Consider the following 18,437-nt stretch of genomic DNA (forward strand, 5'->3'; position numbering starts at 1 on the left):
TCGGTTTTGCTCCCAATACTTTTATCATAAACAGATAGTTAAGGGTTAATGTTCTTTTACCTGTAAAGGGTAACAAGCTCAGTAAACCTAGCTGACGCTGACCAAAGGGACCAATCGGAGACAAGATACTTTCAAATCTTGGTGGAGGGAAAGCCTTTGTTTGTATTTTTTGTTTGTGGTTTGCTCCCCCTACAAAGAGAGGCCAGGACTGATCCCAGGTTCCTCCAGTCTTTCTAAAACAGTCGTCCATGTTCAAATAAGAAGTATTGAGCTAGAGAAAGATTAGGTATTTGTTTGTTTCTTTATGCAATGTATTTTGCTGGAAGGATTTTAACTCTGGTTGCTGTAACTTGTATATTATGTTAGGGGGAGAGGAGTCCCTCTAGTCTCTATCAGCTAAAAGACCCTGTAATATATTCTATCTTGATTTTACAGAGATAATTTTTACTTTTTTACTTCTTTAATTAAAAGCTTTTCTTTTAAGAACCTGATTGATTTTTTTGTTATTCTTGCGTGAGACCCCAGGGGATGGGGTCTAGACTCACCAGGGATTGGTGGGGGAAAAGGAGAGAAGGAGGAGGGAACAGTTAATTTCTCTCTGTGTTAGGATCACTGTCTGTCTCTCAGGGAGAGTCTGAGAGGGGGAGAGAAGGGGAGGGGAAGGTGAATTTCCTCTCTGTTTTAAGATTCAAGGAGATTAAATCACAGTGATCTCCCAGTGTACCTGGAGGGGGAGGGAAATCTGGGAGGAAGAAAGGAGAGGGGGAATGGTTTATTTCCCTTTGTTTTAAGACCCAATGGGTTTGGTCTTGGGTCCCCCAGGGAAGGTTTTGGGGGATAGAGAGTGTACCCAAACACTATATTTTGGGTTGGTGGCAGCGTGATAAAATCTAAGCTAGAAATTAAGCTTAGAAGGGAACAGGCAGGTCCTTACTTTCTGGACGCTAAAGTTCAAAGCGGAAAAGGAGACCCTGACAACTTTTCTTCCAGTTGCCGTGCTGTGAAGATCATATCCGCATTTCAGTGACATGGTCGGAAACCACTCTGTGACTCAGGTAAAATTTCTTCTGACAGGAGCAGAAGGCAGGTTGCAAAGCTCCACATCAGAACTTTGCCTGCAGTGGCTAGGAGAGAGATGATACAATAATTTCCACAATCCACTTTATTCCCTTTCTTGAAGAGGGTGACAATCAAGGCATCCCTCATTTCACTGGGTATCTTCTCCTTTATCCAGATTTTACAGATAAGCAGGTAAAGCTGCCAAATTAGCTCTGGTCCACCATTTTTGAAGATTTCAGCAGGGATCCCACCTAGATCTGCTGCCTTGTTGTTCTTCATCTGCATGGTGGCATTGTGCACCTCATAGAAATTGGGAGGGTCTCTGAGCTCATCCCTAAATTGTTGTTGAGGGATTTGCTCAAGGACTTCATCTACAACCATATAATTACGGTTAAGGAGATCTTCAAAATGTTCTTTCCAGTGAGAATTGATGGCTTCATTGTCCTTCAGAAGTGTGGTTCCGTCCTTAGAGTGAAGAGGATTCATACCATGACAAATTGGCCCACAAACGGCTTTGGTGGCACTAAAGAAACCACGTGTATTGTGGATGTCCGTGAGATGGAGTTCTTGTGGTTTCTCAGTCCACCATTTGTTCTTAAGTTCTCTGGTTTTACATTGTACTTCCTCCCTCGCCTTGGCATGGGCTTCTCTCTTTATATTACAATTTATGTCATTCTGCCAAGCACAAAATGTCATTCTCTTCTCATTGATGAGTTGCTCAATTTCAGCATCATTCTCGTCAAACCAGTCCTGATGTTTTCTGGTGTGGTAGCCTATAGTTTCCTCACAGGCATTGATGATTACTGCTTTCAACTGGCTCCAATGTTCCTCAATTTCTTCTGGAAACTGATGGGAGCTTTTCTTCTAAGTCTGTTTGGAAGTGGTCATGCTTAATAGGGTCCTTCAAATCTTGAACCTTCAGTTTGCGTCTGACCTGCTTCTTTTGCAGCCTCCATTTGGGAGCGATCTTAATTTTCATTGTGGATCAAATAAGGCAATGATCAGTCCAACAGTCATCAGCACTTGTCACTGCTCTTGTGAGAAGTACGTCACTACAATCTCGGGTACGAACTATGACGTAGTCGAGGAGATGCCAGTGCTATGACTGTAGGTGTCTTCAAGATGTTTTGAACTTTTCCTTTTATCAGAAAAGGGTGTTTGTAATAATAAGTTCATGTTCAGCACATTGGTCAGGAGCAGAATTCCATTTGAATTATTTTTGCCCACTCCTTCTTTCCCGATTGTTCCTTTCCACAGGTCTGAGTCTCATCCAACATGTGCACTGAAATCCCTAGAACAGCATTTCTCAAACTAGGGCTGTCGCTTGTTTAGGGAAAGCCCCAGGCAGGCCAGGCCAGTTTGTTTACCTACTGCGTCCGCAGGTTCAGCCGATCGTGGCTCCCACTGGCCACGGTTCGCCGCTCCAGACCAATGGGGCTGCAGGAAGGGCGGCCAGCATGTCCCTCAGCCCGCATCACTTCCTGCAGCCAACATTGGCCTGGAGCAGAGAATCGCAGTGGGAGTGACGGCTGCCACACACCTGTGTTCAATTAATACAAAAAGTAAGATCTGCAAGAAAAAGGAGGCCAAACCATGCATGTCTCAGTGCCAAAGGTTTGAGGGCCCACTTTGCACCATTTTCTAGAAGGATCTTGCCACATGCCCCTGCATTGCTTCTCTTCTTGCCCCCATTATTGCAAATTTCTTGGAGGGGTGGGTGGCAGCTATATAATACAGGAAAACTTACTATGTCATTGTATTTCCCTTCTCAGTGGCCCCTTTACGCTTTTTTTACATGGGATTAAGGGCTACATAGCAAAGGAAGCATATGGCCCATAGTTTTTTCTCCCCATACTTTACCAAGCATTGAGTTTAGGGTTAGCAGCTGTGACAAAGTTCCTCCTCTACCTTGGTGGGTCCTGCACTTATTGACGGATTTGTTCACCTCAGTGATCTTCCCCTCTTGTGGATCTCACAGTCTGGGTCAGCTCCTCCTGTGTCTGATCAGGAGTTGGGAGGTTTTGGGGGGAACCCAGGCCCACCCTCTACTCCGGGTTCCAGCCCAGGGCCCTGTGGATCGCAGCTGTCTATAGTGCCTCCTGTAACAGCTGCATGACAGCTACAACTCCCTGGGCTACTTCCCCATGGCCTCCTCCAAACACCTTCTTTATCCTCACCACAGGACCTTCCTCCTGGTGTCTGATAACGCTTATCCTCCTCAATCCTCCAGCAGTACACTCTCTCACTCTCAGCTTCTTGCTCCCAGCTCCTCATACACACTCCTTCTCCTCTGGCTCCTCCCTGCCTGACTGGAGTGAGCTCCTTTTTAAACCCAGATGCCCTGGTTAGCTTGCCTTGATTGGCTGCAGGTGTTCTAATTAAAGTAGCTATGTCTCCTGCCTTCTAGAAGGATCTTAATTGGCCCCAGGTGCCTTGATTAACCTGGAGCAACTGCCATTTGGTTACCAGGGTACTAGGGATTTGTTTAGCCTGGGGCAAACATACCTGTTTCTCAGTACTTTACTGTAGCCATCTGGCCTTGCCCCATCACACAGCCCACCGGTATTAACAGGCAAACTCCCCAAAAAGAGGCAGTTTTCTGGCCAATCCAACAGCAAAATTATAGTTACTCCATTATGGCCAGTTGCCTCTTTGAGGTACTATCTCCACAGAAACTTGCACTGGTTAAACTAGTACACACCCCTTCAGTTTCAGTTTATTACTACTTTCTTGGTTTAATTTTGTTCCTAATCAACTTAAGATAAACTGAAAGAACACTAGTTAACACAACTAACTAACCCAACTGTCCACTCAGCCTTTTGCATCAGTTTAACAAAATCAGTTTAAAAAATTTTTGCTTTAAGTTAAAGTTGTGTAACTTTGTATTTAGACAATCTCTAAGGCAGCCTAGTCATCAACATCCTTTGCAAACTGTACATGAAAGAATGTCCCAAAATTTTGATATTTTGAACCAATCCAGTTCTGCCCTCAAAAGTATCACTACTGAGTGGACATTCCTCAGCTCCTGTCTTGATGCTGTAAAATAAAGGAGCATTGTATCTGTTTAACAGGCAAGTCTCAAGCCTAGCATAAGCACAACTTTGCTTTCACTTTACCACCACCAAACTAGTAATGATCCATTTTAAATGGAAGTTTCATTGTTGTATTGTTCTTGAGGTATTTATTTTTAATAAGTTGTCAAAAGAATATGCTGTCTCTGGACTATCTCCAATTTGTCCACATCCTTCCTGAAATGTGGTGCCCAGAACTGGACACAATAGTCGAGCTGAGGCCTAATCAGTGCAGAGCAGAGCAGTAGAATTACTTCTTCTGTCTTGCTTACAACACTCCTGCTAATACATCCCAGAAGGATGATCGCTTTTTTTGCAACAGCATTACACTGTTGACTCATATTTGGCTTGTGGTCCACTATGACCCCCAGATCCCTTCCCACAGTACTCCTTCCTAGGCCATCATTTCCCATTTTGTATGTGTGCAAATGATTGCTCCTTCCTAAATGGAATATTTTGCATTTGTCCTTATTGAATTTCATCCTATTTACTTCAGACCATTTCTCCAGTATGTCCAGATCATTTTGAATTTTAATCCTATCCTCCAAAGCACTTGCAACTCCTCCCAGCTTGGTATCTTCTGCAAACTTTACAAGTGTACTCTGTATGCCATTATCTAAATCACTGATGAAGATATTGAATAGAACCAGACCCAGACCCAGAACTGCGAGACTGAACTTTTTATGCTCTTCCAGCATGACTGTGAACCACTGATAACTACTCTCTGTGAATGGTTTTCCAACCAGTTTTGCACCCACCTTATAGTAGCATCTAGCTTGCATTTTCCTAGTTTGTTTACGAGAAGGTCATGCGAGACAGTATCAAAAGTTTTACTAAAGTCAAGATATACCACATCTATCACTTTCCCTCTATCCACAAGGCTTGTTACCCTGTCAAAGAAAGCTATCAAGTTGGTTTGACATTATTTGTTTTTGACAATCCATGCTGACCGTATTATCTTCTAGATGTTTGCAAATTGATTGCTTAATTATTTGCTCCATTATCTTTCTGGGTACAGAAGATAAGCTGACTGGTCTGTAATTCTCTGGGTTGTCCTTATTTCCCTTTTTATAGATTAGCACTATATTTGCCCTTTTTCAGTCTTCTGGAATCTCTCTGGTCTTCCATGACTTTTCAAAGATAATCACTAATGGCTCAGATATCTCCTCAGTCAGCTCCTAAGTATTCTAGGATGCATTTCATCAGGCCCTGGTGACTTGAAGACATCTAATTTGTTCAAGTTGAATATTGTGCACCGGTATGGAGCAGATGCAGCCACACACGACTTGTGGATATCCATCTGAATACAGTGATGCGATGCATCACAGGCATCCTTAAGTCAACTCCAACACCATGGCTACCTGTTCTGTCTAACATCGCTCCCTCGCTGATACACCAAACTGCTGCAACATTCTGCAAAGCTCAGTGAATCCAGGAAAATGGATGCATTCCTATCCACCAAGACCTTGACGGTCATCCCCTGCAACGTCTTAAGTCCCACAGGCATTTCTGGAAACATTCGTTAAGCCTCAAGCAATCAGGCTACGGTCAGAAGGAGGCTTGGAAAGCAGATTGGGCTAAATAAGACTTAAAAAATAAAATAAGACTTAAAAAATGGTGCCAGATCCCATTCAGAAGGTTCTTAGGTTTGACCTTCCATGGTCATCTTGGTCAACTCTGAACAGAATTCAAACCAACAATGGTAGATGTGCACATCTAATGCACAAATGGAAAATCAAGGACTCCCCAGTGTGCGATTTCGGTTCTCCACAACAGACCATCAAACATATCACTACCTACTTCCCAATTTATGAATATGAAGTATGCATTACTGCAATAAATTCTGCAATTTCTGATGTAGCCATTTGGCTCGATCAACTTCAGGTGAAATTGTAGTTGCTGCTCTGCACCAGCCATACCAAAGAAGAATATTTAACTGAGATAAGAATTTGGTCCAGAAACTTCAACCATACTTTAAAAAATAAGCACCTAATGTGGGGCACCTAGCCCTTACTTAGGCACTTAAGTAAGAGGATCTGATTGTCAAAATTGCTGAGCACCATCATTTTCCATTGACCCTAATGAAAACTGCTGAATGCTGAACACTTTTGAGAATCAGGCAACTTATTAAGGAGTCCAAGAGCCCATTTTTTAAAGCCTTGACTATCTATCATTGCTTGGAATCAGTGGGACTTTTCCCAGTAATGCTTTCCTGTGTTATATCTGTGGATGCTCTCTCTAGGAAATGCTTCTTTGAGTTTTCTGAAAAAGATCACTCTTACCCTGATATTTTTTTCTTGAAGTGGGATGTGGTACTTCATCTATGAGTGAATCTGGAAAACTGCACTGAGAACAGTCATGGGTAATTAAAAAGTGTTTGTTCAGAATAACTTGTGCTGATTATATAAACAGATCAAATTTGTGGTTAAGGTACTCCTATTGAGCTGTAATATAGAGAAATGCCTTGGTATTTAAAAGTAATATCAAAAATCTTTTATTTTCATTTGAAAAATTCTACATCCCTGCCCCTCATTTTATGTCTTGGGGAAGTAATTTTATTCTGAGATGTAGGTCCAGGCAGTTTTGTTTTTTAAGCAATATAAGGCTCTGTGTGTCTGCTGCAGGACAAAACCAAGGAATTGCCTATATGGGGAGCAATCAAATATTCCACACATCACTCAGCTGCCCAAGGCTGTTCTCAGTGCATTGTTCTTTTTTTCCTGAAAATGTGTGGCTGCTTCCTGAAGATTCATTCATGCTCCCATTTTCTGTGTTTTATTGATCTTTTTAAAGGAACTTATCTTTTACCAGCTGTCACAAATGTAAACGTTTCATGAACATGAATGTAATTTCAGAAGACAGAAGTTGCTACTGCTGGCGTCCATTAAATTTTCAGTTTCCTAATAGAACAGAAGACAAAATTACCTCTCAGCACATTCATTATGTTATCACACGTTTCTGTAAAGTAACAGTGCAATTTGAACTTGAATGCACCATCTCTTAAAACGCCTTTATGCTTTCAGTGGTGTTAATTTCATGGTAATTTAAACTCTGCAGATCCCGGTGGAAACGAGAATCTAGGCTGCTCTCTTGCTTTCAATTTGATCCAAGTTTAATTCTTTCAAAAACAGTTTGACTTACTTTTGTGTCAAATCAGGCCCAAGTTACAATGTTTAAAAGAAAGCCTCTTCTGCCCATCACTTCTTGTCTACTGTCGAGAACGTGCACAAAAAGCAATATCTCCTTGCAAAAAGGAGAAACAGTGCCATCCCAGAAACAAAGTTGATTGACTGACTAACTTTTGCTATTTGATCTGCATCTTTTTTGCTCCCACATTATAAGAAGGTACTTATCTAGAAATCAAAGCCAGTGTTGTTATCTTTGTTGTATATTTTTTCCAACTTTTAAAAATAGCTTTATTTTCCCCTAGAACTCTCCATAAAAGTCAGTTGGATCTTCCAACTGGGTGACTGCCATTCAACTCCCCACCACAAGAACAGACAATTATTATTTATTTGTAGTACAGTAATATCCAGAGGCCTCATCCGTGATTGGGGCACCATATGGTAAAAACTGTGTAGAAACATAAGCTAGGCTTATAAGCGAAATAAACAAGACAAAGAGTGAAAAAGGCAGTGTTCTCATCTCCATTTTACAGAGTTTAAGTGACTTGCCCAAACGTCCACACAGTGAGTCTATGCTACATCTGGGAACTGAATCCAGTCTCCTGAATCTGAATCACAAGACCTCTGAATGAGTTAAACTGGGACATGTGGAATAGTTTATTATTCCTAGGGTATGTCTGCACAACCAGAGCTATGCACAGGCTAACCCACCACAGCTAGCTTGACTCTAGCTAGTGCCAGTAACAATAGCTGTGAAGACAGTGGGGTGGAGGGTTCAGAGTGGGCTAGTGAAGCAGGCATGAACTTAGGGTCCATACCAGGCTTGTACTACTCATGCTGTGCTGTCTTCATTCGTATAGTTAAACTAGCTGGATTCAAGCTAGCTTGGGTAGGCTAGCCTGTGCACATACCCTTGGAAAGTAGAAACCTTTTCCCTTTATCAAGACATTTTTTGTGCTATGCAGATTAAGAAATCTGTCAAAGCTGTATGGTAGATCTGACAATCTGCAATGGGATTGCAAAACAACAAAACTAGCCCTACGTGACTGACTACAGCCCTGTATTCACACCCTTTATACCACTGTAATAATCTTTGTACAAAATATGCCCCTGTGAGGTATCATTTAAAACTAATAACTTTCTGGTCAATAGTATCATGGTAAAAGGTGTGTGGCAAGCAGGTCCTAAATAAAGGAATGTGTGGTTACTTCAGTTTACATATAAGCTGTAAACAGAGTCCTCAGACAGCAAGAAGGGTTGGACAGGAGAAAAGGAAAATCTGCATTTCAGCAAACAGAGGTGAGAAGAAAAAGCATGCATCCTCTTTCACCACCAGATACCATGTCACCTTCTTTACTGTTTCAATGAACTTTAACTAGGGGTAACCTCAGGAAAATACAATTCAAAGATTTCAAAATGTAACTGAACTATAAAAGTTGGAAGCTAAAGCACCCCATATTATCTCTACCTATCCATCTCTCTCTTTTTCACATAAGAAGTCAAAATAAACAGCCTTTGGACTTTGGGAGCAGATGGTGGCCTCAGATTTGGTCAGTAATGTTACCGGGAACCTGTGATAAGAATTGCACCTTGAACCAAGTCTAGTTTGTTAAGTTTAAAAAGTGTTTTATCTTTTGTAACCATTTCTGACTTTAATGCCTTATACTTGTACTTGCTTAAAAACCTATTTATTTGTAGTTAAATAAACTTGTTTTACTCTTTAATTAAAACTCAGTTAATCCACTGTTGTGAATTGTTTGGGTAACTTCATTTAAGGTAACAGACTGTTGTATATTGATCCTCTTAGAGAAGCAATGGACCTCATCTATCTGGACCGTCCAACAGAGGGCTGGATAGTGTAAAACATATGTTATTTGGGGAAAATCCAGAATGGAAGTATGTTGGGGTCACCCTGCATGTAGTAACCAAGGCTACTGGAAGCCAGAGTGTGGCTGGTATTTGCTAACAGGTTGCTGGCCAAAGCTATGGCTATCCACAGACATTCAGGCTATGTCTGTATTACCACCAGATCAATGCTGTGGCGATCGATGCACCAAGGGTTGAGTTAGCGGGTCTAGTGAAGACCCACCAAATTGACTGCAGGTCACTCTCTGATCAACCCTGGTACTCTACCCGGAACAAGAAGAGTAAGGTAAGTCAATGGGAGACACTCTCCCATCAACCCAGTGTGGTGTAGACACCACAGTAAGTCAACATAAGCTACGTCGACTCCAGCTACCTTATGAAGTTGTATAACGTAGATCGACTTACTGCGATATTGTAGACATAGCTTCGAAGTGTGACCTGCATGTTTGCAGGATGATTGTGAGGACCCCATTTTGGCAGGTACACCAGCAAAGCATTGTGAGACACCCTAGGATGCAGGGCAAGCGGTAACACAGCTCCTCACTAGTCTAGTTTGCACCTGGAATGTCATTCCCTGGCAGGAGTAAAATGTGTTCTTTTTTGGGCTATTAAAGGAGACAGGGAGAAAGGAGTGGGAGAGACCCCGCACATATATACACCCTAATGCTTCTACAGAATCAAGGATATTTTAGGCCAGGATTGTCAGAGGACCCTAAGGGAGTTAGGCTCCTAAATCCTATTAAGAGTAAGCACGAATGGGACACCTAACTGCCCTTAGTGCCATTGAAAAATCTTTGTTACTGCTAGTATATTGTGAGTTAGGAGTGAATTGAATGCTCTAAAAAGTGAACTAATCGTGGCTCGAGCACAGTGCAGTGCCAGGTGACAGTTCCAAGCACATCTCTGCTGACTCATCCCAGCCCTAATCTTAGATCCTCCAGGCTAAGCCACACTTGGGCCTCTGCTGCCGTTTTGTATGGTGGTTTTATGGCATTTATAAACACAAGGCTGGAATGAAATAGACTAATTTTCACTCATGACCTAAACTAGTATTTGAGCATGCATTTCCACAGGTGAAAGGCAAATTCCATTGCCCCGCATCACTCCTTAACTAATTGCATTTAAAATGGAATGCAGAGTCACAGAGCTCGTATCATTAGATTGAGTGACCATAACTCCCTTGTCGCGTAGCATTCAGGTGCTGTTATTTCTGCACGTCAGCTTGTACTAAAAGCAGCTGATAGTTTTAGTACAGCTAGAAAGGCAGGATAATCTGGGAGTAGTGACCACAGGGTGGCAAGTCAGCTGTCCTCATTGCCTCACCACACAGCCTTGGGTAAGTTGTTTTACCTTTCTGTCTCAATTGCTCTGACTTTAAAATGGGGATAAGGAAACTTGCCCACTTACATCATAGACGTGAAGTGAGGATTAATAAATTAATCTGATTAAAAAGATAGAATTTAATTTTACCTATGCCACCAAGCTAATAATGTTTAGGTTCAGGGCACACAAAACACTCATGAATAGCCTAATGTCTATAAAACATTCTGTAATTCTCTGCCAGAACCCACCAGAATAATTGATATTACAAAGGTACTTTCGTGGTGTCTCTGAAAAATTCTCTGCACTGATTTTAGTGCAGTTGCCTATCTGTAACTGAGAGCAGAACTCGGTCTATTATGTGAAATAGGGCACAGGTGTGTGCTAGCTAATGGTTAAAACAATCTTTGAAACAAGGAAGAGGCTTGAATTTTCTCTTCAACAGCTTCCTACCCTGCAGTGCTGCTTTGATAATTCAGAGTGAGCACAGTTTGTGGGAGGCTTGAGTCCTGTCATAGTGGAGTGAGACTGACTAGGCGTATGCCAAGACTGTGATATCTAGCGTTGGCCTCACTGGCTATGTGTGCCAGCTCATCTTGGGTTAGGAGACAGTGCTCCTGCCCCCTCACTTCATGCAGTTGAATACAGGACAGGTGGCTAACATTATAATTAGCATACAAGATATAAAATATGGGTGGGAACCCTTGCTTTCCAGGTATAATTGAAACCCAGCTGGCCAACGCTGCAGGCTCAGATGACCCTGACCGAGAAGTCTGTTCAACATAAGCCATGAGAGAGATGGCAAGACAGTGCTGTTTACACCTGGCTCTGAATGCAGCCCCAACACCACTAGATTTGAAGGTGTGACCACCTTGTATGGGAAACTTAAGAAGGGTGAAGCAGGGGCACTATGTACTACACTGATGTACAGTTCATTATACCACAGAGTCCCTGCTTGAGCTGACAACATTTCTTTCTGCAGAACCTCTGAGTTTGCCTGAACTAATTGGGTGACTTCAATTTCCAAATGGATGACAATCCCTGGGGGCCAACTTAAGCTCCCATGGTCAGCAGAACAGCCATGTGACTGTCCTATTTGGTTTTTGGATTCACATAGCTAGAGGTACTCTGGATCTTATTTCTGAGGTGGGATTGGAGGCAAAAGAGATGGTAAGTATGTCCTTTCCATGGACTGACAGGCTCTCTTGGGCCATGTTCTGCAGTACTTCATCAGTCCTTACTCAAGGAAAAGTCAGACTACTCCAATGGATGTTTTGGCTGAGAAAAGACTGTAGGATTTGGCTCTCAAGTTTCAATATAAACTAGATAGTTCTGATTGTTTCTTTTATATGGTGTGTATATACGAATCCATGAAAATTTAAATGAGTGAAATCCTCACTTTTCAATAGTGCCAGGATTCCCCCCATTAAGTACTGCAATATTTCAAACAGTGGCATACAGTAGGATCTCAAAGTTACAAACACAACTCTGAAATGTTTGTAACTTTGAACAAAACATCATGGTTGTTCTTTCAAAAGGTTACAGCTGAACACTGACTTAATACAGTTTTGAAACTTTACTATGTGAAGAAAAATGCTGCTTTTAACCATCTTAATTTAAATGAAACATGCACAGAAACAGTTTCCATACCTTGTCAAATCTTTTTTTTTGGTACAGTTTCCCTTTATTTTTTTAGTAGTTTACTTTTAACACAGTACTGTACTGTACATGCTTTTTTCCTTTTTTGAGGGTCTCTACTGCTGCTTGATTGCATACTTCTGGTTCCAAATGAGGTGTTTGGTCAGTTTGTACCTTGGGTGTTTGTAACTCTGAGGTTCTGCTGTATTTCAATTGATTTATAACCATTGATAGAAGCAGCCAAAATGTACACTAGACATATTTATATAAATGCACAGGTTGCAAATCTTCTCTGATAAATGTAACAAAAAAATCAGGGGGATGAAGAATTTATCCAGAAGTAGAATTTTTCATAAGGTTCTGTCAATAACGGGGAAAATGTACCCAGCTTCTGTTCAATGCTAAAGATTTATCCTCAGGAATGCAGACAGAGCAATGGCATTTAGGATTGCATATTGATGTGAACAATAATGATAGAAATGCAGGGCATTTCCTGGAGATTAATGGCTGTCTGGGGCTTGAGGGTCTCAGCTGCACCAAGGGGCATTCACCCCAAATGGATATTAATCCCCAGGAAATGCTCTGCACCTCAATCATTATTACTTAAATTAACATGCAGATGTGGAAGTTCAGTCTACGTTCTTAAGGATAAAATGAAAAAACAAAAACATGATATGTGGCTATTTTTTAAATGGGTGATGCTGTTTCAGTTGGTACCATGTGTACAGGGCATCTCTAGACAACTACTGGCCTGGAGTTTACACAGTCGAATTCCTTAAATCATCTGTCAATATCATTATATGAAACTCTACTGCAGAATGGAATATCATTAAAGAAATGTAGAAAGAGGGGAGCTGAAGGCTCAGTGTGATGAGTAGATATGCCACATACTGCCCCCAGTGATTAAAGTGGAGTGAAACAAGAGTGGCAGGTTGCTTTGTACCAGCTGAGGAGGAAATCAAAGTGGTGGTCCCCCAAGACAGGGAAATGGGGGGGAGCTCTCTCTCTGCTTTTAGGTTCACTACCTCCAGTTCCCCCTTAATATAACTGGTCTCCCCTTTAATATAACCCCGTCTCCACTCACTCAGTCAGTAAAAGATACCAGGCTCTTTAAGAGACAAATTAAAAAAAAATCTCATCAGATGAGGAGCTAACTACATGCAACTAAGATGGTAAACACATTAAAAACATTCTAACCAGCTTTGCACATTATGAAGCCACTGAATTGTAAACAGTAGCTTATATCAGCACAAAATTGCAGTCCTAATCTTGCTCTCACTGAAGCAAAGGAGAATCTTGCCACTGACTTCACTGGGAGGAACAAGATCAAGAGCTATGCGCATCAGAGAAGAAAAAATGCTCTGGTGATTACAGTGCTAGAATCTAGTACCACTGACGGTGCTAGGTCAGTGGTTCTCAAACTTTTGTACTGGTCACCCCTTTCATATAGCAAGCCTCTGAGGGCGACCCCCCTTATCAATTAAAAACACTTTTTTATATATTTAACACCATTATAAATGCTGGAGGCAAAGTGGAGTTTGGGGTGGAGGTTGACAGCTCTCAGCGCCCCATGTAATAATCTCATGACCCCATGAGGGGTCCTGACCTCCAGTTTGAAAACCCCTGTGCTAGGAGGATTCTTGACCCCTGCATGTCAGGAGCATAAGAATAGGGAGTGAGCCTGGTCCCTTTCATAGTGAGGATAGGGCCCTATTGCACACCTACTAAGGTCTCAGGGTCTCTAAAATGAGCAAAGTCTGGTGCTTCATCAATGACTATATGGTTTTATTGACAAGTTACTCTGCATTGATCAGATAACAGCTGTTGGTTGGGGTTGTTTCCATTGTTGCCATGTCATTCAGAGATGCGGTTCTGGCATTGGTCAAAGTGAAGGAAATTAAATGATTGCTACCCAGGGTACTAGCTTGCCAGAATCTCAATGGATCTAATGGGAATGGGTCACTTCTACCACAGATGCTTGGTGAAATGGAAGGGAAATACAGAGAAAAAAGTGGAGTGCAATTATATCTGCTAGAGAGGATGGTACAGCACTGGAAGGGTTTGAAATTCCTAGATTCTGTAAGCCCTAAGGTTGGAACTCCAACAAGCTCAGCTAAGTCTTCCTCCCTTCCAAGTTAGATGGATTGAATAGTATGTAGTGCCCTTCACGTATGAAGCCCTGTCTGCTCTATGTGAACACGTGAAAAGTAACAAAAGTTTGTCCTGGATGTTTTTCCATGACCGAAATATCACTTAATCCCATCCAGTTGTGCATTATCTATCCTCTGGAAGCTGCCCTTCATCCCTGCGGATCTTCAGTAACACGTATGTAGAGAAAAAGTCAGCTCTGGGAAGAAGGCCAACACAAAACCTATTCACCACTTAATAGTGCTTAAAAGTGAGAAGTAAGTGATGCATCTGTCTTGTGCTGGCCCTTGGTCCAGGGTAAATTTCACCCACAGTTTGTAAGCCTTTGAGATGAAAGGCTAAATGTTAAAGTCTTTCTACTTAACAGGAGAGATAGTTTCAACAGGCATCACAATGAAGCTTGGAAATGGCGCGGAACTATTTTTGCATCCTAGGCTCATGTAATAGTCTTTGTGTACTCCAGGCACTTTCCCATAGCATAGGGGGGTAAAATCATGTTAAAGAGCAAAGTTGTATTTACTGTAGATGTTAATTATTCAAGCATTGACTGGAATTCATTAAGTAGAGGAAAAGGCCTGAAGGTATGTTTGTGGAGGTGGTACAAAATTGCTTTTTAACTCAATATGAGCATCAAGCAACAAGGAAAGCAACATTGCCAGACATGTTATTAAGTAACATAGAGGATATGAGAACAAAGGCAAAGGGAGAATGCAGGAAACCATTTGGATGAAAGTACCATTAGGATGAGTTTTAAACAACAAGGGGAAAAGTTAAAATAGTCAACGTTACAAAGATAAGTTTGGTTTGGAAGAGATAGGGGATGAATAGAATACAATTAAATGCTATAAAACACCACAGTGGAAGTTAGAGAGTGAAAAGAAATGTGACAAAACAGTGTTTCTTTCTACCTTTTTGCATTTCAAATGCTATATTACTAAAAAGCATATAATGGAATAAATGGACTTATTTGAATAAGTAAAAAGATTTATAGTATCATTAGGAGGAGGAAAGAGACAATCAGAACTATTAGATGCTTACGGTTTCAGGGAAAGAAGACAGTGAAGTAGTGAATAGACTAAAATTCCAAATGTAAAACCTTAAGGAACATTACAATAGCAAATACATAGAAATGGCATTTAACTAGTATATTTCAGCCAAGGATCCCAGAGGACTGAACCTTTCAAAGCAGACTAGAAACTGTGAGTAATTGAGCTATGCAGGTTTATACCAGCTGAGGATCTGACCCTAAATTGTCATGGATTTACTGGTAGAAGCCCTTAAGCAGCACACAACAATAATATGCAACTGAAGAATATCACATCCAATTCAACCCACATGGGAATTGAATTAGAATTGTAGAAGCGTGGTGCTAACTCCCTTTCTGTGGGCAAAGGGGTCACACATTTTTAATGATCAGTGCTTGGGTTGAAAGATGGCATCTCCCAATGCCCATCATATTAGGCTATTGCCAGTAAAAAAACAGGAGTGGCAGCACCACTTACTGAATTATCTCAACAGCTCCATTTTCTGCAGCACCTTTAGAGCAAGGGTAGCCAACCTGAGCCTGAGAAAGAGCCATAATTTACCAATGTACATTGCCAAAGACCCACAGTAATACATCAGCAGCCTCCCATGAGCTCCCCCGCCCTGCCCCCAGCGCTTCCGACCCACCAGCAGCCCCGCCAATCAGCACCTCCCCTCCCTCCCAGTCAGCCGTTTCATGGCATGCAGAAGGCTCTGGGAGGGAGAGGGGAGGAGTGAAGGCACTGCAGGCTTAGGGAAGAGGTGGAGTGGGGGCAAGGCCTTTGGCAGAGCCACGGGGTGAGCAGCGAGCACCCCCCGGCACATTGGAAAGTTGGCACCTGTAGCTCCAGCCCTGGAGTCAGTGCCTATACAAGGAGCCACGTATTAACTTCTGAAGAGCCGCATCTGGCTCTGGAGCCACAGGTTGACCACACCTGCATTAGAGGATGGGATTTCCAAATGTCATCAGTGGGAACAGAGTTAGGCCAATGAAAAAGTAGGTGGCTAATGTTCTCAGATTTAAGAAATTACAAACAAAAAAAACTATATTAAAAGAATATTATCAGGGCTGCAAAGTCAAGTACTCAAAAGTTGGGGACATGCCAGAATTAGGTTGCCTTAAGGTATATATAACTGGCATTCTATACCTTGGGAGAGCACCCCGTAACCCTCATATTCTTTATTCACATAGAATTGTGATATGGCATATAAAGCATGCCGTGTAAAGATATCATGGGAAAGGTTATGATCTGCTGAAACCCACTGTTCCATCTAAATATGTACATCATTAATGCATATGAAGTTACGATAATTGTGTTGTAAGGATGTCACTAAAATATGCTGTGGGTTTAGGAAGCACCCAGATATTAGCTCCCCCAAGACAACAGCAAGAAAAGTAACCAACTCCTGGGCAGGTGTCAAACAATCATCAATAGCTATTGTCCAGCAAGGGAGTTACAATTCAGTGACTCACCTGAATAAGGCCACACCAGGAGAATTGCTCAACCTTGCCTAGAGACTCAGCAATGCCCATCAGATATGCCTGGATTTGTGTTCTCCAAGCACATTGGCTAAGGATATAAAACAAACACATAGGCCATATGCTGGGCCTTTTCTCCCTCCCCCAACCTATGCTGCAAGCAACAAGGACACTCAGAAGACTGAAGACTCCAACAGAGGAGACTGACTTAGGTTTCAATGGTGAAACCTGTGTACTCTAAACTGCAATATCCGCTAGGATGAGAAAAACTGCTTAATCTAGATGTTGTCCAGTCTAATAGGGTTGAAATTGCTTTAGACTGCGTGCTTATATTTTCTTTTCTTTTGGTAATTAACTCTGACTTTTTGCCTATCCCTTATAATCTATCCTTTGTAGGCAATACATTTGTTTAACTGTTTATCTTTACCAGTGAGTTTGCCTGGAGCAGTGATTCTCAAACTTTTGTACTGGTGCCCCCCTTTCACACAGCAAGCCTCTGAGTACGACCCCCCCTTTATAAATTAAAAAAACTTTTTAAAATATTTAACAATATTATAAATGCTGGAGGTGAAGTGAGGTTTAGGGTGGAGGCTGACAGCTTGTGACCCCCTGAGGGGTCCCGACCCCGAGTTTGAGAGTCCCTGGCTTGGAGTATTTTGTAAACCTGCTCAGGTTTGCAAAGGCAGGTGTATGTCCACTTTCCATTGATGAAGTGGTGAACCAATTAATAAATTTGTACTGCTATTCTTGAGCAGTGAAAGATGGTATATTCCTGAGGTACAAGGCTGGGAGTTGGGGGATTTGGCTGGTGCTTTTCTCTGTGTGATTCATGAGTGGCTCTGGAAGCATTCATGCAATCTAGCTGAGTGTGGGGCTCTACATGCAGTTGTGCTGACTGATAACAGCACCTGGAGGGGTTTGCTGCTTGTCACTAGCAAAGCATCATGAGAGACAGCCCAGACTGGAGAGTTAAGGGATCACAGTGGTCCCACAGTCCCAGGCTGCACTCTGAGGATCCCATCACAATAACATGATTGTAAGGATGGTCCTTCTTGCAGCATCTGAACTTCTAAAATGATTTGTAGGTGTAACAATGCAAGACAAATGTCTTGCTGTTGAAGGATGGGCTGAGTGCAAAGTAGAGTGAAAGTCCTTCCAAGGCTGCCTCTGGAGCAAAATAAAGAGGTCTGGGTTCTCCACTGTCTTGTGCCCATTTACACCTGTGTTAAGTATTTTGCACCCACCTTACAGAGGTCTAAAATGACAACACAAGGTACGAGGTGGTGGAAAATCAGGCATAAGGAGCCTGGGAAAGATGCTCCTATCTGAAGCAGAGAAGTGCTGAGGTTTAGGATTTTTAGTAACAGTGCTAGGCAGTAAGTAGTTTAATCCATTGATATAATCTAAGATCTGATCCTGGGGAACTGGAGAATGAACCTGCAAATAGAGAGAGAAAAAGGAGAGGGGGAAATTAGCAAAAGTTGAGTGAGGATTCCATTGGCATACTGTGAAGAGTTCCAAAGGGATCTTACAAAACTGAGGTGATTGGGCAACAAAATGGCAGATGAAATTCAATATTGATAAATGCAAAATCATGCATATTGTAAAACATAATCCCAACTATACATTCAAAATGGTGGGCTCTAAATTAGCTGTTCCCACTCAAAAAAGAGATCTTGGAGTCATTGTGGATAGTTCTCTCACAAC

Source organism: Chelonoidis abingdonii, chromosome 1, assembly GCF_003597395.2.
Source record: "Chelonoidis abingdonii isolate Lonesome George chromosome 1, CheloAbing_2.0, whole genome shotgun sequence".
NCBI classification, from domain to species: domain Eukaryota; kingdom Metazoa; phylum Chordata; order Testudines; family Testudinidae; genus Chelonoidis; species Chelonoidis abingdonii.